General features: G+C 45.6%; 1 protein-coding gene across 6 annotated transcripts in view; it reads right to left on the bottom strand.

The window, feature by feature from the left end:
- Positions 1 to 17,453, bottom strand: part of LOC121593474 — an 86,610-nt gene extending 69,157 nt beyond the window's left edge. Inside the window, exons 1-2 of one of the 6 annotated variants that reach the window (XM_041915817.1) lie at positions 17,352 to 17,453; positions 14,762 to 15,031 (exon numbers count right to left, since the gene is read on the bottom strand). The gene's annotated coding sequence lies outside the window, so the exon portion shown is untranslated. Of the gene's footprint in view, positions 1 to 14,761; positions 15,032 to 17,198 lie in introns of all 6 variants that reach the window. The other 5 variants (XM_041915815.1, XM_041915816.1, XM_041915818.1 and 2 more) reach the window with 5 other exon arrangements.
- Positions 17,454 to 22,954: the final 5,501 nt, after the last annotated feature.

Below are 22,954 nucleotides of genomic sequence, written 5' to 3'. Positions count from 1 at the left end.
AGGAATATTTTCCCCGGCGTGTGTGTGTGTGTGTGTGTGTGTGTGTGTGTGTGAAAGAGCGTTTTCTTTCCCCAAGGGTGACATGTTTCCGCTGCACGCGAACCGATGGAGCTTTATGCAGTTCGCGTACTCGCGCATCCGAGCGCAACCGACCCGACCGACCGCGTGTTTGTGCTTATTTGGTTGGCTTTGTGCATACGCAAACGGCTACGGCCGCCGCCGCCGTACGTTTGTTTGTTTGCGCAAAGCTGGGGTAGATGGATGGACGGGTTCGACGAAAAGTCATAAACGAAGTAAACGCGCCCGGTTTCTTCTGCCCATATAGCCGAGCGGAAGTGTGCTTTTTACTATAACGCTTTTCCACACCACCACCGGGCCAGCCAAAAGCCCATCACACGTCGGCTGGCGGATGTACTGTGTATGGGAGCGATCGAAATTGAATTCTTTCTGTGCCGGGTGCCTGTGCTGGTCTGGCCGACGAGAATAACGTACCCCAAACGCCGCGCGGACATACACACAACAGGGACCGGGGGCTCGCACGCGATCGTACAATTTTGATGGTGGTACAGCGTTCTTCCTTCCCAGCTGGCTGGCTGGGTGTTATATTTTATTCAAGTGGGACAGTGTGGTACATGTATTTAATAAAATAAAACACATCGTTTCTGAGGTTTTGTTTTTTTCATCTGGGTGCCTTCTTCCCACACACACACACACGCACAGACACAAACAAAGAACGTTTATGCACCTATTCGGTCGTTGACTAAGTCAGTTGGAAGGACCGACCACCCCTGCCGTGACCGCAGCGGGATGGTGTGTTTATGTCACCAGTTGTGTCACCGGTAAGGGGGTAGAAGGTAAAGCATTTATCATATTCGAGTATTTGAATTTGGCGTGTTTGGTTGGTTGGTTGGTTGGTTGGTTGGTGTTTAAAGATGTTGGGGATGTGTTTGTAAACGACTCGCGCCCTTGTGCGGTTGAAGATGAGTGTTGTCCTCCGTGGGTTTGATGGCAAGGATAATTGAGTGCTGAATGAAGCTATGTTTGTGTTTTGATGACTGATGTCGTGTCGTGCAGGTCATTATGAAATTTCATTTATGTTTTTGTTGGTGTTATGTTCAACATGTACACGTATCGTTGCATTTACAGACAGAGCTTTTCTGAGGATGGACTAGAATGGAATTCAGTATCAATGAAGATGGATTTCATGAAATGCTGGCTGTTTTAACATGTTTAAATATTCAATTCCAACTGACGATACTGATGTGGTGCAATGTTTAAGTCCTTATAAAGACTTTTCAGAGTGAGATACCTAGTCCAAGTCCTAGCCCATTTTAAATGCAGAATCTGATACATGAAGGTGCTAGAATTCTACCCTTTGACATACTTTGAAAAGCTGCATTGAACTGTATGTTGTTGCTAAGCGTTTAATTCACTATAGCAACGAAAACCTGTCTTGAACAGTTCCAGAAAGAGAGTAAGGAGGCAATTCCTTTACATACATTTCCTGGATAACAACCTACTACTCTCCCTACGCAGCCATGAGTTTCACAACGTCTACCGTACCAACAAAGGGTGTAAACTTTCCAAAATAGGCCAAATCCTTTTACAGCAATCACACAAGATTCCTTTTTAATTGAACGCTCCTAGTCGGATAGAAAGGGGAGTCATCTCTAGCAGGGAGAGTGTTCCCTTGCACCGGGGGAACCCATTGAAAAAAGGTTGGCAGAAAAGTTTCGACACTATCCCCCTACACCCCCCCCAGGTCCCAGGATCAATCCAATTAAAAACGAAATGTTAACAGTTTGGTTCGTCAACATACACTGGCCACTGGGTGCTTTGTGTGAGTGTGTGTGTTTGAGTGTTGGTATATGCACCTTTACATTTAATTCAAAAGCCGCTTTGATGTAAACGGGTTCGTCTGTGTGGGGATTGTGGCAATTGCCAGCTGGTCTCGTCAGGAGATGACTCTGAATTCCGGCATTCCGGCTGCCGCCAGCTGCCTTAAAGTTCTTTCCGTCCGATGGGTGTAGTGTCGGAAGTCAAGCACAGAGAAGGAGAAGGAACAACCCGCTTGCCTTCAATAAAGTTGAACGAGTTGACCCAGTTGTGTGTGGGATTGGCGCTCAGGTATCAGGTATGTTTGTTTTGAGTATGAGTGATACGTTTTAAACACACTGTCCACGGGATGTATAAATCCAGCTGGATGGATTGCAGAGCGAACCATGCGGGACTGGTTGAACTGGTTTTGGTCGATATCGATTTTTTCCCCCTACAGAATCATAGCTCGAAATTGTGGCACCAGGCTCCAGATACGGGACGGTTCTGTGTATTGGATTTATGATGGGTTTTTCCAGGAAGTTCCGTCTCGCAAAGGCACACGGCGACACTCTTTTGTGCCTCTGCACAGACAAAACTGCTGCTTGTGCATCCAAACAAGCGCACAACTGGTCCAATTTCTTTCGGTAGCTTCAGTGCACAGTGGCCCCAACCAATGGCAAGCGAATATGGTAAGCTTTTGTGTTTAAATATTTGGACAGTGCCGGAATATCCCTTCGCAAGGGCGCAGGGTCGTTGCAGAGGGATGGGGTTGGTTTTTGGACTGTGTGCACATGTTTTCGATCTTTCGATCTCTGTGTCTCACGTACGATTGGGGCTGGAAAGCGGACCTGCATCGGACATGTGCGGGCAAACACAAACCGTCACGAACCGAACCGACCCGTCGTACCCACGCGGCACTGTTTACTTGTCGTACGTGCGAGGATTAGGGGACGTGTAAGGGTTTTTTGGGGCGAAGATTACAATTTTGCAGTCCCGGTCCGTGCGCGCCCCGGCTGGCTGGGCTTCGGGCAGGATCCGCTTCCCTTTTAATCGGTCCCACGTCGGGCCGGCCGGTCGCCGCTGGTCGATGTTGGGGCTCCAGGAAAAGTGACCGAGGCAGCGAACAGCAGTGGTCGACCCCGATGGCACCGGTGTACTTGTCAAACGGAAAGTGCCAACCGGGGAGGCATTTTTGCGGTTCGACTTTTAATTAGCTGCATCGAAGGTGAACAGATTTGGAGCCGGAATTGAAACAAATCTCACCAGCGCCAGCATTGGCTGGACCCGAACCGCTATCGGTACACGGTGGCGAAAGGGTAGAAGGGTGTAATGTTATCAAACAACTCAGTTCAATTGAATTTTCGTACCACCACAAAACAGCCCGCCGGGGGGGTATGTTGATGAGTTCATTAGAGAATCTGGTGGGAAAGGGGGAAAAGTTATGTTTCTCTTTGTGCTTCGGGGCAAAAGGTTGATTCCCCTCCAAAGAGAGCAATTTTCGGGTTAGTTTGTGGATGGTGTGACAAGTTGCTACAGGTACAAATTGGAAACAAACAGCCCAAAACCTTCAGGACATTCAAGGAGTTTTGTTGTTGTAGCAATTGTTATTTTTGGCAAAGCTTTTGTAACAAAATACAACTTCTTGGGGTTTGTCAATAATTTGTTGAAGTATGGCTTACTTACTGAAGCTTTTTAGTTTTTAGAACCAGACTCAAAGTTAAAAAGCAAACAAAAACCATTAATGTTGTGTCAGAATGTACAAACATTAGGAAAGATTTTTATAGCTACACCACTTAATTGGTTATTTGTGATTGAATTATATCAAAATACATCATTCATATCTCACTACACTGGAACAACACCAAAGGACGTTGTATATTTTCTGCAATATTAACTGATACCTAGAATCTACTGTTGGTAAGGAGCGCCTCAATTGAATGATGCAATTTTAAACAAGAATTTTACTGCAGTTGCAAGAATTAAGAGATACATTACATCTAGAAATGCTTGTGTAAGACTGAAATGTCCGTCATAGGTGGAAGGCATTCCGCAAAGAAGGAGCTTGGGATACCCCTCCCAAGTGTCGAAAGCTTTGAATTCTATTCTTTAACTCCTTGACAAAAGAGATTGTTGTTCACTTAGTGTTCATTTTTTTTACAATTTTTCTTATTTAAGTGTTGCTTTTTACAGATTATTGTTCTTTTTTTTTTCTTCATGTAAACATAAGCTGCTTGAAACAAAGCTTTTCATTGGCCATCTTACACTGCAGCAAAGCAGATATTAAAAAGAGCATTGCCCTCATACACACATCACACGTCGCCTCGGTAGGAGAAATCTTTCTCTCAAAGCAAACAGTATTTGCCACTCGCATAAAAGCTGTACCATGTAGTGTCTTTCAGTTGCGGATAGAACACAGCCCGGGCCCCAATCCCACAGCCCGCTCGAGAAAAGTGCCACTGGGCAATGAATATGACAACGGTAGCTTCGAACAGCGGAGTAAAGGATGGCATTTCCAACAAACACACACAGTAGATGCACATTTTACGTACAGTTGAGCACGTTGCCTGTGCTAGGTCACGATCTCTACCTATCCGTGTTCGACAGTGTTCGACGTCCTGTCGTAGGCCTCCGGGCGGTTGCCTCCCGGAGGGGTCTGTGTCTCTCTCTCTCTCTCTCTCTCTCTCTCTCTCTCTCTCTCTCTCTCTCTCTCTCTCGCTGTCGTAAGGGAGCGTAAGGACCGACGTAAATCGAGGAAACATGCGATTCAACGATACATTATCGCATACAAATTGCATGTTGCAATTGCTTTTAGCTCCGTGTATGTGCCTCCCAAACAACACAGATACACACGTGATGCGGAAGCAAACAACGGGCAGGAGGTAGCCAGCTACTGTGAAGGCACAGTGAAAAAGCATCGCAAAAGGGGAAGAAGAAAAAAAGCGAGAGTTACAGAAGGAGCATATTCGCACATTCACACACATACACGTGCACGTGTGCCGTTAGCTTTTAGTTGGCCATCGGTGGCAACCCGGAGAGGCCGCTCGAGTGGGTACTAATGGGTGGTACCTCCGTTTCTATTTGCTCATTTATGCTACATGATGATATCCTTGGCCGTCGGCGTCGGTGCACTTTTACACATACACACACACACACACACCCAGGGTAAGATTAGTTCCTGTGGGCGTTAGTGACGCTGGCACACGGCAGCCATAGACGTGCCAGCGAGCCAAATCTCGGGAATGTATCGCACTGCGGGCAGAAAAAAGGGCAAACGCAGTACTGGTCCGGTATCTTGAAAATGCTGGTAAACATCGTCATGCCGCTTGTGGGCGCCATGTGGTAATTTAGCGCCGGTGGTTTAAAGTAGCCGACTACGACACCGACCCTCGGGTGCCGGTGGCGGCAGTAAAGGACGAACGTGTGTTGTTAACGGCCCGATAACGGGGGCCGGGCCTCCTGGACGGGTTGAGCGTTGGCAAAGCGTGTTTTAATGATTTGTACGAGTATTTAAGATGTAACGCGATTGTTTTGAGGGTTTTGAGCAGTTGAGATTAAGCTAGTAAGAGCAGCGGAGCTGGAATGTAAGCAAATATAGAGGACAGTTGAGTGGCAGTTTGCGGCTCTAATGCAGAGCTGTTAGAGCTGTTAATGAGCTTTGTTTTGAGGCGAAATGGAAACACAGATAAGAAGGCACAGCAAAGTGATAGGAATGGAAGAGGTTGCGTATGAAAATTGAGTTTGTATCTAAATGTTTAAAACAATGCTTGGAAAACTCAATGCTGCAACATTAAAATATGCTTCAATTTGTGTGTTACAGCGAGTTAAGGACAGCTTTAAACAGAAAAAGATCGCTTTTAGACCTCCTTTTTATGCCTTTTTCGATTTTTACAATAGAGTGCTGTTTAATAAGCTCATTACTAGCCTTAAATATTTCACTTTAAAAAGCAACGCGACACCCAATGCATCGTATGAAAAAGGAAATAATGAAAAGAAAGTCTCCATAACCTCCCGATAATACCTTTGTCAAAGGAAAAAATTGTAACAAAAATTATCTGTAAAGGTCACAGAGCTTCATGCGATCAAGATTCGGTTCGTTACTTGGGCAAATAAAGCTATCGCAAATGGATCCACTCTCGCGTGGCAGCATCATAATTGGACATTATGCTAGCACGTGCGGATGAGAAAAAAAATACATAAAAGACATTCATCCTACGCAAGCATTCTGGTTTGCCTGGTGCGTCATTATTGTAGGCTACTGGGCAATGTATACCATTTTAAAAATGTTCTAGTTGAATGGTCAATTATTTGGGATTGGTTTGTTTGTTTTGTAGTGTAACAAGTCGTTAACGCTGTAACAAGCTGCGAAGTTTGTCTTTGTTGACGTCAAAGCGACACGTGCAACAGTCACACCGATCGCGAATCGTACTTCAAAGAAATTTATATAAAAAAGTAAAAAAATAATTGTTTTTGTATCAGTCCCCCCCCCCTCATTCTCTTTTTATAGGTGAGCTGTATGTGTTTGTACTTCCCTCGGTGCAATTAAAAAAAAAAAAAAAAAAGATTTGCGCCAACCGGGCACGGGAAGCACAGATAGCAACGTTGACTGCCCAACGGTACACGAGCACTATCAAGCAGAAGATAATACTTCCCTTTGCTGCACGAAAAAAAAAAATAGGTTTCCGTTTAAGAATTCCACTGGTCTCACAGACTCTACTCTGGTTTTTCTTCACCCAACAGTTTGCTTTGCCTCTCGGGCGCATGGGAGCTTTCCGAGGCCGCGCTCCCGTTGCGGTTCTTGTTGCGTTCATCCGGTAGAGCGTAATTATTATTTTGCGGGAAAACACCGGAAAACCTTGTGCCGGAGGTTGCTTCGATATTTCCTTCGCTTGAGAAGTAGCAAAAGAGAGAGAGAGAGAGGGAAGGTTGAAGAGGGAACGCAAACCGGTAAATCAATTCGCCAAAAACCAAATAAACACCACCGATGAGAAGGATGATGAAGTAATTGGATCCGGCCACAGGGTACTGGGGCACGTCCCGAACCACCCGAACCCAGCTCCGGTGAAGCTGTTTCCAATACCCCCTTCCCCCGTCCTCTCTTCTGCTTAGACACGCGGTCGCTTCACCGGGCGCGCAATCGGGTAAAGTGTTGTTTTCGGCGTAAGCTTTTCTGTGGAGCTTTTTCTTTATTCATGCCCCCGGGGCGGCAATAGGCGCAAACCGACCGACTGGCGGGATTACATCTGAGCTGTTGGTCTCGTGCTCGTGCTGGACATCAGTCGGAAGGCACAAGCCGGTGTCCACCCCGGGGGGTAATAAGTCTTTTCTTTCGCCCGGCTCGGAAAATGAATGCTTAATGAGCTCTAGCAAACGAGGGGGAGGGGTGAAGAATGGGAAAGGAAAAGCGATAGGTCAAAATAAGCCCCCTCCCCCCTCCACAACCCTTCACCCAGACGGTAAGGGGTGAAAGCTTCCGTCGTCACCTTTTTCTCGCAGTGTGTACGTTCGGTGTCAAAACAATCTAAAATGCAAATTAGCTCACCTTGTATTTGGCCGTGCCTTCCTTTGCCGCTGGGAATCGGAAGTCGAAGAATAGGGAAATGTTTCGCGTGTTAGGCCTGAAAGGGAGTTTTTTTTTTCCTCCCCATTTTACGTTTCATTTAGCTCTTAGCCAACAAACAAAACGACGGGAGAAGTGGACGGTGCAAGTAACGAAAGTGTTACCTGCAAACGGCTCAGTAAAATATGCATTCCGAAAAGGAAGTATCTCTAGTTTTATCAACAAAAGCATAAAAATTGGTAAGTAGCTTAAACTTCATCATCCTTTCTCCAGATTTACAGGTTTTTGTTATGTGTTTTGTCATGTTTTGTTATGTGTTGTTTTGGAAGCGTTTCAATGTGCTTCGTTCTGCTTTCCCCGTGCAATGAGCAGACATTATGTTTCGGGACACGGTTGTGACGGTTGTGACGCACAGCCCCAGCCACAGCCCCAATGCGCCATGTCAATACTGATTTGTTGGCTGTCGCTTTCCGGATGACCAATCGGCAGCCCATCGGTCGGGTGATGTTGTTTATGAGAGCGGTAAAAGGTGTGCGTGTGTGTGCGTGAGTGTATTGAAAGTAAGAGTATATTTTCGGTTGATGGTGAGTGGTAAGGTACTTACGGTTGTTATTGTTCTTTTTCTGTGATTTTAGATTTCGCAGAAGTAGCTTAAAATAAGAAATAACATTTAGATTTGAAGACTCTGATGGAGACTGTTGATTTGCTGCAGGGGCTGGGCTAAAAATGGTATTGAACTGATACACCTATTGGAACTCTGGCATTCTTACTGGAATGGGCCATTACGTTGCGTTGGCTTTTACACATCCAGCTGGAGCCTCAAAACATGTTTTATAGGTGGCCCTTGTTTTCGAAAAATAAACTTACTAAACTAAACTTACACAAGCCTTTACTTGTTGCGCTGGGTTAGCCACCGCTAGTTACTAAACTCTTGCAATGTACGCTTCTTTTTTACATTTACACACTAAACTTGCACCTTTTTATTCATCCACTTTGCTTTGCGGGCGGAAATTTAAATCGTAGATTGTATTTAGATTTATAAAATCCCGGTCGGTGTTATCTTCACCGGAAGTCTTCACTGTCATCTTCCCGGTGCAGCTCCGAGATACCGTGGAAAGTACCGTACACTTAACTAGCCATTGTGTCATGGTGGGTGACACCTGCAATCACGAGCCTGAATCGCAAATGCGCCACACGAGTCTTATCTTATCAACTGTAAAAAACCCCTCGTCCACCATCAGTTCTCAAGCATACTGTGTGGCACTGAACACTGAAGCATCTCGTGTAAAAACGCGGAAGTGTCCACCGAAACGGTACGGGTTTCTCACGCAACCGTCCAGCTAAGGCGGTCGGTTGTGCGGCGGTGCGTGGTGTGGCTCTTAATTAAAAGACACTTTACGGTTGGGCTACTTTTCTGCAGGTGCCAATCGGCGTTCGGGTTGGGTGAACGCTTGGGTAGAGGAAAGAAGTGAGAAAAAAAGCAACACCATGTAGCGGTTTTGCTGTCTATTGGCAAGAGTCGGTTTTTGTCTGCTGTGGTGGAATTAAACCAACAATCGACGGGCTGGGCTAAAGGGACGTTAGACGGTGATAATGCTTTGAGCGATGGTGTACGCCTTCCGAAATTGCGCCCCCTCAAAACTAGGCGGTACATTCTTGATCGAACTCGATCGTAGCGTGATCGACTTTCTAAGCAAGCTTTCTATAGAGAGGAGACGACGGTGGCCCTTCAATCCACCCGTTTTTTGGTGTGTGTGTATTTAAAGCACTTTACTTTCGATCCAATTTGAGGAGGAAGTGGATCTATTGGCTACAGTGTTTGGCACAATCGGGCATATAGTTGGTATTCGACTTTTATGCCACCATTGTTACCGTTTACCGGGGGCCGACTAAAGGTGTGCACATGCACGGGCGGCGGACGGCGGTACGCTTGAATGGCTTAATTTTGTGTTCCCCTTCTATTTCGCTGTACGCTGTTTAGTTCGCACCAAATGGCCGCAGCAGTGATTTACACAGTGCTACCGCCGGGCGGGAGGCGAAATTTCATTAACCTAGTTATGGGCGCCCTGTTGAAGGCACCTTCGTTTTCCACCCCAACCCCCCCCCCCCCCGGTTTCGCACACATAAAATTGCCGAGTTGTTGTGACGGGCAGATGTCTGAGGTGATCGGCGACGATGGTCAGCAGCAAAATGAGTAGGCTGGACGCCTTCTCTTCTCCGTCGGTGCTGCGCTCTTTACCCGTATCTAGTGCAATTAGTAGCCGCTCTGACCCTTTTGTAATAGGTCTTGTTTAATGGGAAGGGGGTGTTTTCTTTCTGTTTCATTGTGGGCTAGACTGCTTGCTGGAAACTGTGAGAATGATGGAAAGCGTGGTTGCATCAATCCAGCGGCGCTGTGCCGATGTGTGAAAAGATTCGCGGAAGCGACAAAGTTTTAACGGTCCATTAATTTGGCTTTAATGAAATGTAAATGAGCGTTTGTGTGCTAATCGTACCGGTAGATGCGTGCTGCCTGATAGGTGACGGATGACAAATAGTCGTTAGTGCTGGCGGAAAGGGGTTGTGGTTGGGGAATGACAAAACAGTGTAAAAATAGTGCATTTCTCGAATATTATAGAGGCAATAGAGGTGTACAAAAGTGCGTTAGTTGGTGCTGTAAACTACATTTTATAGCACATATTTGAAAGCCCCAAGCAAGAGTTCCCACTGCTATTAGTGTCCATACGAAAACAACCTTCTCCAGTTGATGAGAATTAAATTGGAACAGTGACTGCATACGCACACTTTGCACAGTCTTTTTTTGTTTTGGGCAATCAAACTATAAACCAAGCAAATTATAGAGCCTACAGCCGTGTCTGGTCGGTAGTGTTGGATTTAGTAAGGTGTCAGGTCACGGGTATTGCATCACCCGCTGGTCATCGTTGCTGTTGACCAACTGCTTGGAATACTCGAAGCATTGGAAATAGTGTTGTCCACCTTGAGCGGTGTCGCCTGCCGAAGCACCCGCTGTGGTCCTTGAGAATTTGAACATTTGAAGTCAAACTTCGGAATCAGTTCGGGTGTGAGTGAGACGGTGTAAAATCGACTTTGTGAAACATACTTCACGCTTTCGATCGTCTCGATTGCAAACCAAACGACAGTTAACATTGTTTTCCCATTCATTTCACAAAATTATGACACGATAACGGGACGCCCGGTAAAAGCCACACTTTGCTCTTTCTTCCCTTGCTTGCTCGCGCGTCCCTGGCCGGGAAGAATATCCGTACAGACGTCCCGTCACTTGCCACACTTGCTGCTCTCTACTGGGTTGTTGCATGTGTCCGTTTTCCTGAAATTTCACTACGACCACTCACTCCCTTCCATTCGCCATTTCTGCCAACACACTGGTTTGGCGTATTGCCATTGGGTGCGGTTGCCGCTGACTTCCATTCCTTCCATTTCGGGCCATTTCCATTTGCGGTTGGATATAAAAATCCGCCAGAACGTTTGCTAGCGTCAGCGAGTGGTGACTGTGAAGCTTGCTGGAGCCGGAGCGCCGTTGAAGTGAGGCGGAGAGGTAGTAGTTGAAATTGTAATTGCCAATGGCAGCTTTTTCTTTCCTCAAATTCCATTCTGATGTTTGCATGGATTTCACACAATGAAAATGTGGCACCATCGTTTGGAAAGGGAAGGTTTTTTCCTGGGAATCGTGTATTGATGTGAATCGTTAATCGGTAGCATCACGATTCTATGCTACTACTACTACTACTACTACTACTACTGCACTGGTAACACTTTTACAACAGTGCAATGCAAACACTGACAAGCGGAGTTGCAGTGGAACGATGTTAATTTTTACCACACAGTTTGAGCACGTATCTTTAACACCGTCACGTGCCGTTTCCGGACACAGCGCCAGTGTTAGCACAGTAACAGCGATGTGCCGCACTATCGATGGGCCAGGATGGCCGGGGAAGGAGGCGCTATGAATTGCTGCGATTTTGTGAGCGGATACTAAACCGTTTATGAAGGCGGATTGATGGAGTTCGTGTGTGAAGCCCGTATTTCGATAGTCACATCTTAATTACCCGTAATTTTCGGTTAGTTCTAGGGGTACATTCAGAGCACATTGTAGGGTTTGGTGGTGGATTATTACTTTGTTGCTGCAGTATTGTTGAGTATTTAGCAGACATGGCAAACCGAGCCCGTACTGCGTAAAATGTGTAGCACGTTTCTAAGTAACACTAAAGAACTGCAACGCCATCTGGTAGCAAAAAAACAAAATCACACCAGTAAGTTCATTATCGTTCAACAGCTCCCAGCATTACTACAATGAGGTTAGAAATATGTCATCCAATATTGCAAACACACAAAACCCGCAATCCGCATTCGGTAGAGGGCTGCAAGTGCAAAGCTGAATCTGCTTAACCTTTCAAGTGCTCGCTTTCATCCACTACGAAGCACCCGGGAACAGTGCCGGGTGTGCAAAGGCGCTTCCAAACAAGTGAAAGTATGCAGTATGTGACGGATTTACCAAACAATCGCTCGGTAGTGCCGGATGGTAACGTGCATCTAATGCAAAGAAGAAGAGCTTATACCAACATCCCTGTGTGTATTTTTCCGGATTTCCGGCTCGAATCGAATATGAATGTCCTGCGCGCTGCTAGGTCCTTCCCCGGGCGGGTAGCGCACTGGTCCCTAAACAACTTAGCAGGAAGGTAGAGACCGTTCCGATGCAAATGTAGCTCGGGGCTTGCCACAAACAAACGAACTCGTACAGCCCCGGCCAATTGGGGGTGGACAAACCAACACAGCACCAGTGCGGTACCAGTGAAGGAAGGAATGGATGGTTATGAAGCGAATGGATTTTTGGCACAGCATGGAAAATGGGGCAAAGTTGAACCGTTATGAAACTTCTTTTGTGCCGTGCTCAAACACTCAAGATGCAGCAGTCGATGGTGCAGAGCAGCTCACGGGGATGTGCATGGTCAGAAAAGCGGGCTGCTAATAGTTTTAGGGTCACAAAACACCGTGAAAGCTTTTCCCTTTTCAAGCAAATGGATGCACACTGCTGATGGAAGTACTGAGAAGTTGTTGGGAAGATACTCTACTCTACTTTTATCAAGAACCAATGCGGCGGAGGCTGCTCTCATCTCATTGAGAGACGCGCTTCCTTGCACCCACTCCACCCAAAGCCGGGATCCTTTTGCTTTCATCTATCATAATCCATACCTTACAATGCTCGCGTGGTATATTTTCTATGCAAAAAAAGCTTCCTCTTACAACGGGCATACGGGTTGCGGCATCAAGGGAGCGGAAGTTGGGTTAATTTGAATTCGGAATTCCGTTGACAAGCCGAAATAAGTCGGTATGTCGGTGGCTTTGCTTTTATCTTCCAGTGAGTCGGTTTTATTTGAAGAATGTCAGTAGGGAGAGAGAGAGAGAGAGCGAGTCTTTTTTCCACTTTTTGCTCACTGCACGTACACGTCTATGCTGTTGCTCCCTGTTCCGTCCTCGTCTGCCGAGTTCCACCAAACTTGGGAAAAAAGACTCTTCCACGCATGGATTGGGTTCATTCTCGTTTGGATCTATGGTTTTCTTTTTTAGTCTGTACGTCGTCTTGACTCCCGTTGGAATATTTTTGTGCGTTTTTTATTCTCTCTCTCTCTCTCTCTCTCACACTCTCTCTTTCTCTCTCTCGCTATCTATCTCTCTCTCTCTCTCTCTCTCTCTTTCTATCTCCCGTAAAGAGAAGCAAAAGCAGGAAGTTAACAGCATTGCAAACGGATTTTGAGGTCGAATTGGGTTTAACGGTGTGAGTGTGTTCGCGGAAAAGGATAGTGAAATGGTTGAATTATGACTGTCCTCTGCCCCATGTTCTGCACCCCCCCCGCCCCTCACCCCCCTCCCCTTTTCTTTTTCCCAAGGGAACCAGGGGAACGAAGCGTCGCAAAAGCCGACAGGATTATGGCTTCTAAATCGGCTGATTTTAAACCACCTCGGCGATAAGCGACGTGAAAGAAGCGGGCGAGCTTTTTATTTGATCCGCGCACCGGAGGGGTAAGGCGTGGCGGGGAGTGGGTGATCTTCTTTTTTCCTTTCTTTATTGCAGGACGTCCACATGATTTATGATGGTCGTTTGGCCGCCCGGTAATGGTCAATGTAAGACGACAATTTGGTGACGTTCAATTTGTTGTCGAATGGGACGGGATTTGTGTATACGTATGTGTGAGTGTCTGGAGATGTTCCGCTCTGGTAACACGTGATTGAATTTTGTTCATGGATCGGGAAAGTGATAGTAATTGGAATTAGTTGTCGGAAGAAAAGGGCCAAAGACAAAGAATTAATCAGAGTGTGTGTTGAGCGAGTCAGATTTTTTGGTTGTACTAAGTTAGTTTCCCAAAAGATGGCGCTCAGTGCCACTTTTAAGAGAGCTTGTTCGACTGATCACCAGGCAAAAGATGATAAACAGATAAATATCACCAAGCAGGTAATAGTGCTTTGACAACATGAAACCGTAAGTCATGATTGGAAGAATCTTCTCTAAAGCTATCCCTTGCTTGCTCTACATCCTGGAGTTGTAGAGCCTTGTTTTGCAAAAATATATCTCACCAGAGCATTCGGGGCACATCTTTCAGCACATACCCATTTCCCTCGTCGTGCACAACTTTCCCCTGTCAATAAGAATAAGCTGCTCCCCATGCAGTAGACGAGAAAATCAATCTACTGCACTGCCTGACCCACTACTGTCCAGCAATGGTTCAGCATTCCTGCACCTCTTATCCGCACTTTGCCATTTTTGGTAAGTTGCACTCAACACGCGAAACGAAGAATCCAGAAGATGGCAGAAAAAAAAACCACACCAAACAAACACACATACCTTACCAAAGCCAGCGCACAAAACCGGTCTGGAGAAGTTATTGTGAGTTGTTGGATGTTTGCAAAACCCTCCCTCGGCTTCAATTTAAGGGGAAGCACACCGGCAAAGGAAGGTGCGCGGGTCTGTGCAAGAAAGTGAGAAATATGGTTGCCACGAATTGGACCAAACCAGGATGAGTCATCCTGGAGAGCATTGGGAAATCGAGATCGAGACTCGTAAATCCGCTCCCCATAAACCTTCATCAATGGGTCGTCGTCGCCGGCGCCCTGCTTGGTCGTGAGGGTTCACCGCGAGCTCCCCTACTGGCGTGCCTATGAGTGTCTACAGTGGTATATATATATCTCTCCTACGAACGTGCCTGTGGTGACTGTGGTTGGGCAGTATGCGTCGGTACTTCGTCGATACCGGTGGAATGCAAATGACCTGTTTGTAATGCACCGTGCGCACCCTGCACTCGGTATCGATGTGACGAAGAGTGTGTGTGTGTGCGGAGGTCGGGATGTAAGCAGTTGATGATTGGAACTTACCGATCTACGGGGCCTTCGCTGGCCCAGCAGCTGCCGAACGGTCCGACGGTTGTAGTTTGTTGCAGCTGATTTCCGTCACAAATGCAGTGCACATTTCCACCTCCGAGCGAGAACCTTTGAAGGTACCTTTTTTTGTGCAGCGCCTCTTTTTTTGTACTTCTTTTGATGCTCAATTTTCTTCTTTTGTTTTCAAATATTACAACACACTAACACACACAAACCGAAAACTTTGCACGACTTCAGCTTCTAAGCGAGTAAATGTGTAATTAGCTGGATGAGATGAAAGAGAAACTGGCTCACGTTAATTAAATCGACGAAAAGTGCCAGCACGCGTTCCCCGTCGACCATCGAGAGTAGCCACCGAAGGAAGCGTTAGCACAGATTTTGGTTGGTTTATTAGCGACCGCGTTGTATTATTGCTCTTCCCCGGAACATTCTTTCGAACTACGCTTCTTTACCAAATCTACACCTCACTGGCAGGTCATTTCACTTCACTCACAACTCTCAAGTTTCTAACCCATCACCTGCCAGCACCACCTGCCTTCCTGGACCACACTCCCCAAAAAAGCGCGATGATGCCGAGGCGAGGTTCTCGGCACGATCCACCCTGTTATTTCCTCTCCCACCCCGGGGAGGGGGGGGGGGGGGTGAGAGTTCTTCGCAACCCTCGCGCTCACGTATGCTTCTCATGCGCGTACATCTTGATGTAATTATTTCGATTCCGGAAGCTCATAATTGCGCTCCGCGCACGGGGTGTTTGGGGGAATGGTAACGCCGCTGCCTCGCACGACCAAATTCGATAAGCTCACTTTGCACAGTGCAGCAGCACGCAGTGGAGAGGGGAGGACTGTTTTCGGCGAGCGACGGGGCAATCAAAACTTCTACCAAATGCGGTGGAAGCAGCAGCGGAATGAAGCTTTGCTGGAGGAAGATGGATTGACTAGTGCGTTTTTGCTCCCTTCCCTTTTTCTCTCTCCGTTATTCTTTTGGGGAAGAGAACGTATGTTCGGGGAAAAGGGGGGGTATTTTCATGCTTAATGAAGTTTGAAGAGTCTTTCGTTCTTGGTGCTCTCGTGTGCTCGAACCGTATTTGGTGCTGGAGGGATGATCGGAAATATAATGAACTTAAAACTAGCAAAAGGGAAGAAAGCTCCGTCCCCGCCAGCCAGCAGCCAGCCGAATCTTACGGATTTGTTTGTTATTATTTTCAATTCAATGGAAAAAGTTTTAGGAGCGTTTATTTTTTTTTTGGTTTCGTTGTGTGTGTATGGTCTGCGCTGGAGAAGCTTCACACACTTCACAGTGCAGGTTGGTGCTTTGCACAACATCGAACACCTGTGTGTTTGTATCTTTGGTACGTGCTTTAGTGGTTGAAGTTATGAGTGGGCGAATGAACGGAAAATATATATAAAAAAAGAATTGAGTCAACACAAGCGAGGCAAACAGATCTTATCGTAGCCACTAGACGTTCACCAAACACCCCACACATCACCTCATAAACAACCAGCTTCTTGTGTGTATCTTGGGGAAGGACGGATAAGTGGGGGTAGAGAAGCAGGAGCTCCTACAAATATCTTGCAAAGCAAAGCACCAACACCGGTGAATGCACGGTCGGTTGCTAAAGAACCAACGTTTGCAATAGAATGGCACAGTTCACCTACAAAGTGACCCTGACGCAGTCAACTTTACATTCTGTTCAGGTCAGCTAACAGGCTGTTTGAAGAGCTGCTACAGAATCTTATAAAGTGTTGAAACGAAAACTGTGCTGTTTTTTGCTTTATTTTACAGCATAAAATGACTCCGTTCCACATTAGGCCATATGCCGCGCTGTGTTTGCTCTGTTGTGCTGTGCCAGATTGTTTATTGAACAGCTGCTTTGTTAATTAGAGTGTGAAACAATTCCCCAATATACGTATATCGGGGCCCTTTTTCCGCATACCACACACAGGTTCCCTGCTGTCCGGCCTGTTGTACGGCGAGGCAAAAAAGGGCAACATATTTTGCATTCTGCAGCTAACTGTGGATGCAGCTTCCCCAGAGTGCATTCTTTTTTGTTTGTATTGTAACAGAATTAATGAGCTTAATTTATACTAGCCGCCGTTGTTTCTGCGAAAGGGTTTGTATGCTTTTTTTTGCTTTGTATTATCATCATCCACCACCACAGCTGTCCGTTGCACGGGACATACGCGGTGCAAAACATTCGTTTGAACTCTTTCTTTTACACTTTTTTTGTGCAATCAGCGAGCACTCGGAAACATTTGCCCCCACCGTACAGGGCGGATGCGGGAATTGGGTTTTATTCTAATTTACACGCGCGTGCTTGAACGATTCGTCATCCGGCGGATTGTTGGTTGGGGCCCACATTACACCACACCACTACAAACAATTACACACTAAACCCCAACAGCAACGCAAACACACACACGCATATACGCACCCTTTAGGTTGGTGCGGTTTTTAACATTAGCGCCCGGGGATTGCAAATGAGATAGATAGGCACAGGCCTCTGCCTCTCCCTTCCCCGGGCAGCGTAATTGTCACGCAAAAAGATCACACACAAAACAAAACAAAAATCACCGCACGCGTGTACCGAGCGAGTTGGTCGCGAAACACTGCGAGCGAATTGTGCGCGGCCGCGTACGTGGCTTGCGTAGTAGCGCGCGACCGGTTCAAAACTGACGGCGCAGATGGTGGCGCATATACGCCGCGGACTGGCTGCGCGGTATGCAGTTGATCGCGATGGATGCGCGAGAGCGGGAGCGCAACAATGATACATACACACAGGTTGATCGGAGCAGCAGCTAAGCGGTGGCTTTCGAGTGTTGGAGAGGAACCGCACCACAGCTAGCGGTATCTTGCACCGACCGGTTTCTCATCCCCTTAGGCTGTAGTTAGAAATCAAGAGCGAGAGAGATGGGTAGAGAGAATGAGAGTGAGCCCAACACCACGGAGAGGCTTCGAAAGGCACAGGTGAGAGTTGCGATGGAAGTAAGAGAAAAAAAAACGGGTTCAGCTGGTGCCCCGATGACGTCATCGTTTGATGGTCGTTTTGGGGAGGCTTCTTCGTTGTTTGTGTGGGTTGGTTGAAAAGTGCTTAGCGAGTTGCTTAAGCACATTGTGCTTATTCATTTGTGTTAAGAAGCTGTGCGCTTTTATACTTCTTTCAGTTATTTTTAAATGAAATTCTTTTCATTATTGAATTATAATTGATTTGTTTTTGACTTTGCAATGCTTTGAATTTATTTACTTTGTCTTCAAATTATATTTCTAGTCCTTTTGTTTTAATTTGCCTTGATTCCAATTTTATTTTACCATCGTGTTTTAATCTTATTAGAACTATTTAAAGAAAATGTAAATTATTACAATAATTAATAAACATATGATTCTTACTTTAAATTAAACTAACTTTTGAACTTGAATATAAAAAAACAGGTATAGAGCTTAGAAACTATTATAAACTTTGAGAAAAAAAAGAGAAAAAGAAAACAAAGAATAGAAATTAATAGAAAGGGTTAAACCACCTGAAGCAGGATAGCAGAGCACCATTGAATGTATGTAACGTATCCCCTATCTCAACTGATAGAGTAGGGGTCTCCAAACTACGGCCCGCGGGCCGCATGCGGCCCTCAAGAGCCTTTAATGCGGCCCGCGAGGACTGGGTGAAGTTTAATTAAATAGCTTTCTGAACTGTATTTTTATTTCTGAAAGATTCAATAAAAGAAAGCTGAAAAAATTTGACATATTTCATTAGTATTTTCTTATTATAACGAGATTTTAACTTCCACTCATTCTAAATGTAGCGTCAAAATGGCCCTCAACAAGGTTGATTGTGAAGCAATGCGGCCCGCGAACTGAAAAGTTTGGAGACCCCTGTGATAGAGCATAAGCACAGGCGAATGAACCAGAAGATACAAACAGCATGATAGACAGGAGAAAATCAAGAGCATCAGTAAAAGCAACTAATCAACTTATTTATCAATATTATATGCTTTAAAAAGCTTAAGCAACAAACCAATCATGATGGTGTAGGAACAAATGCTACTGCAGTAATAACGCTCCAAATCATAGTATTTCGAAATTGCAGTTTTTTTGTCCCCAAGGGCTCCATGTGTGATAAGAAGCAATAATGCAACTCAGGAAACCCCATTTGCCCCTATAGGGATAGAATGGTAGCCTAAATGGTCCAATGTTACAATTGCAAGCAACAGCTAGAATCTAAATGCTTACGCTCTATACATCCCTTGAACAAAAATACCTCAAGCGCGCACTGGTGGAATGCGATTCGTGCTGAACCTTATTGTTAGCATTTATCCAACGCCGCGAGGAAGCAGCAACGATGCCCTATATTGTTGCATTTCGGTAAACAATGAAACGCTTGAACATCAAAAGCGCAAGAAAGAGTCCTCACAGCAAGCGGAAATGGAAGCACTCGGAGGTAAAATGTTGCACCGCTGTGACGATGACGAAGAGCGGAGGAAGTTTAGCTTGCGTAATTTGTAAGGATGAAATATGTTTTGCCTCTCGGGCTGCGTTGCAATAGTGTAAGCGAAACACTGCATTGCCTCACTGGAGACCCTATTGTGGGAAGTTTAAGCTGTGAATGTCAAAAGGGACTCTAGCATGTCAATGAGCTGCTGGCCGCCAGCAAAAGGAGAAGAAATCGCTGCAACAAAGTATGATGTACAGAGGCAATGAATAATGTGTGCTGAAAAATGTTGGAACAACATTGTGCAGAAAAAAAAAAAATCACCCAAGTTTTGAGGTTGCCAAGTGCGATGGGCATACAAATGGACCTGGTTGTGCCTAGCCGAATGGGAGAAAAAGTTTTCCCTCTCTTGTGGATCGTTAGTTGATCGGAAATGGTTTTCTTCTTTTTTTTGTAAAATAACTGCAGGCGTTGCATTAGTGCAAAGATGTGGTGAGCGCATTCGGTTTGTTTTCCCGGGCCAAAGGAAAACTCTTGCCCCGTTCATCGAGGGAGTTTTGTTTCTTTCCGGACTGATCGCATCCCAGGGGGCATTTCTTGCTATTCATTTGCATCCGCCAGCCGCTTGGGTGGAAGGTTTCCTGTTGCTTTATTATGTTGCTATCCCGGCAGGATCCAGTTCTGGTCCAGTTCTGTTAAATACATCGTTTCGCTAAGGGTAGGAAACTATGGCACGCACACAAAAAGCGAAAGAAAATTATTTACCTCCCTCGGTCAATACAGCAATAAAAGTTGAAATGAAATGAGAACCCCAAGGGGTAAAGTTGTTTTTTTTTTATCTCAGCTTTTCTTTTCTACTGCATTGCGCAGGAAGTTAACCAGCCGTGGAAGATCAAGTTTGGCGTGTGCGGAAGCTTGACCACAGCGGCAAAGATGTTGCGGCCTGGGTAAGATATAATGGCATTCTTTGACTGTTGAAATGCAAAACGAAGCAAATTGGAGAATTGGAGAGAAAAATAAAAATCTTTTGTTTTTTTTCTGCTTCATTCAGATGTCCAACTCATCAATACAGATGTAAAGGATTGATGGTGGAGCAGTGAAGTGACATTTTTCGCCAGAAGATACGCTTTGGTGAAGATTAATTATTCAAGTACGGACTCAAGCAAACTTTAACTTGCTTTCGAGACCAGATCTTGCAAAAGTTGTATGATTGTTATTCTGGTTTCCTAGTGATGGCTCGCCGCAGTCACAAGCAGCTACGTTGATAGCATAAATTTAGGCGTTTAGAGCCATTGGAGCATTCCAATTGGATAATCCAATATGAGCTGATGGATGTGCTGTACCATTTTTAATTTTGATAGGTAGACATATCAAAATCCTTTTCATTATCTGGTTATCTGTTGTCGTTATAGTTATCTGGTTTTAAATGTGTAAAAAATGTATAAAAACACAAGTTTTTTAAATTTCATCCTACAACCAAATCACCTTAACCACGCCGTGGGTTCAAATTCACCAGGAATGGTATATAAATGTCAACCGAAGTAACAACAATGCATCGATCCAAAACACAATGCAAACAATCGTTTAGGGCACTTTATTGCTTGTTACACAATTTACCAGTCCGAGATTCACTTTCTTACTTATTCAATTCGATTTACTAATTGCATTACGTAGGTACACTTCCCCCTTCACAAACATGTCAAAAGTTTGTCCTTGTAAACCGATGTCCGGTGAACAAACCAACGCAAACAGATAGTGTGCGCCTGTGTGTGTGTTTGTAGCTTAAATCTTTATAATTAAAAATTAACAATCTCAGCATGGCAAACTACTTCCACTCCCCTCCCCCTAGAGGGGGAAATTGAATACTTTTGGGAACTATCTAGACAATCGGATTGTAAGCACTGAGATTGACGTTACATTCCGACAGTTTCCGTTCCGTTACCCGTGCCCATTGCATCCTCCTGCAAGCCGGGAAGCTGAAGCTGGTACTGTCCCCAGCTATTGTGACTGGTAAAGCTGTGGCAGGTGGTTACACCATGTCCATTGCACGGTAACTATTGCAATAATTGGAAAATTATTTAGAAAATGTCCACCTGCCAGCTGGAATGGGTCTGGGACACACAAAAAGGCTCTACAGTGGAGGGGATGGTGGCGGGCACACAGCATCCTGAGGCTGGCTTCCCCGCGGTACAGTGGAGGAAAATTGCAATTTGGTTTGTCCCAGTGGAACCACCGCCGCCCGTTCTTGGCATTGCCACACAGTAGCAAGTGCCCCCTGAACTTGTCCGGATCAAACTAACGTCCGTACTTTAGTGCATGGTGGACTAGAAGCGTAGTTCACGTTCGCTTCCGTTTAGCTGACATCCGAACACAATTGCCCGATGGTCACTGTGTGTGTGTGTGCTGCTCGCAGGGTTTAGTAGCACAGGAAGTCTATCGGTGGGTCGGAGGTAGAATTAGTTTTGTACCTATGTGGTGCATCCTCTTCCCCTTGAGTGTGCAATCATTCATCGTGGGTTTGGCTCTTTTTTTCACATCGGTGTATGTCCACATCCCGGAGGGTCCGTTGCTATCAAGCAGAACCGTCCGAACCTCCGTGTGTGGTAGTCTAACAGGGTTTGGTACGGTGTAAGTCAGTAGCATGAAAGAGCAAGCCAACAGCGGGGGTGAATTGAAAAATGAAAAGCTCCAACTGTTGAATGATGATGATACAATCTCAAAATAACCACGCGCAATACACTGAGGGGAAAGCAATATGTGAGTGCTATTATTATTTTGTATCCAGCAAATGCTTCTCAAAAAATAGATAAAAAAGAAAATGAGTAATAATAAGTGTCAAGCGCTTATTTTCTAGTTTTAAATTAAATTGTATTCTTTAAGAGATAAAATTACCTGTATATACACGTAATCTGTTCTTATTAAAGATATTTAAATTGTAATTGTATGTAAATTGCATACCTTTAGGAGAAATGCAATTAAAAAACAATCTAATAAGTATTGCTATTTGCTTTGTGAATTCTCTTCATAGTTGTTCATTGAACCAATTTATTTAGTAATTGTCCAACAGTTTACAGCTGGTGCGCATCTCTATCAACAGACAGGACAGTGAAACCATCCACCAATTTGTATCTAAATCGCTTGCAAATCTCTCTTCATCAAATCATAATTGGTTGCTGCATTCTGCAGTAGCACCACGAGCCCCAGCATCAGCCAGCCGTCGAGTGCATAAAGACCACGGAAACTCGCCCAGCACTCGAATGCCCTCTCCGGACGCACGTCAACAACGGTCCGGGGCGGCGATATGGGAATCCCCTCGCCGTCCCCGAACGTCAACCGCAGCGCGGAACCCGTTTGTTGGTGAAAACGTATCAATTATGTATCATTTCAGCTCGAGCACACGGGGCAGAACAAAGCGGGAAAGCGTTTTTGCGCGTTTCCATCCCCGAATAGTGTGTTGGGTGGGTTGTCCGGGTTTATCCGAGAGGTATGCGCGAACGATGGTGCAGCTTCAGGGTGAGCGCAGTGCTTGTTGATTACATCTGCGCTGGGGTTTAAGGCCTCTCGGGAGCTTGCGAGCAGTGGGAAGGTACGGTTGGTACGATAAGTGGTGACAACAATTAAACAAGATGTCTACCTTTGGTGCTGAGGAGCGACGACGGACGGAGGAGGGAGACCCGCTAGGGAAAGGTGCGTTTGAAGCGCCAACCCGTCTGCTCGTGAGCTTCATCCAATTATGTACTTAGACTACATGCCTACCACTTCTTCAC

Source organism: Anopheles merus, chromosome 2L, assembly GCF_017562075.2.
Source record: "Anopheles merus strain MAF chromosome 2L, AmerM5.1, whole genome shotgun sequence".
Taxonomy (NCBI): domain Eukaryota; kingdom Metazoa; phylum Arthropoda; class Insecta; order Diptera; family Culicidae; genus Anopheles; species Anopheles merus.
This window is presented reverse-complemented; position numbering and strand designations above follow the sequence as displayed.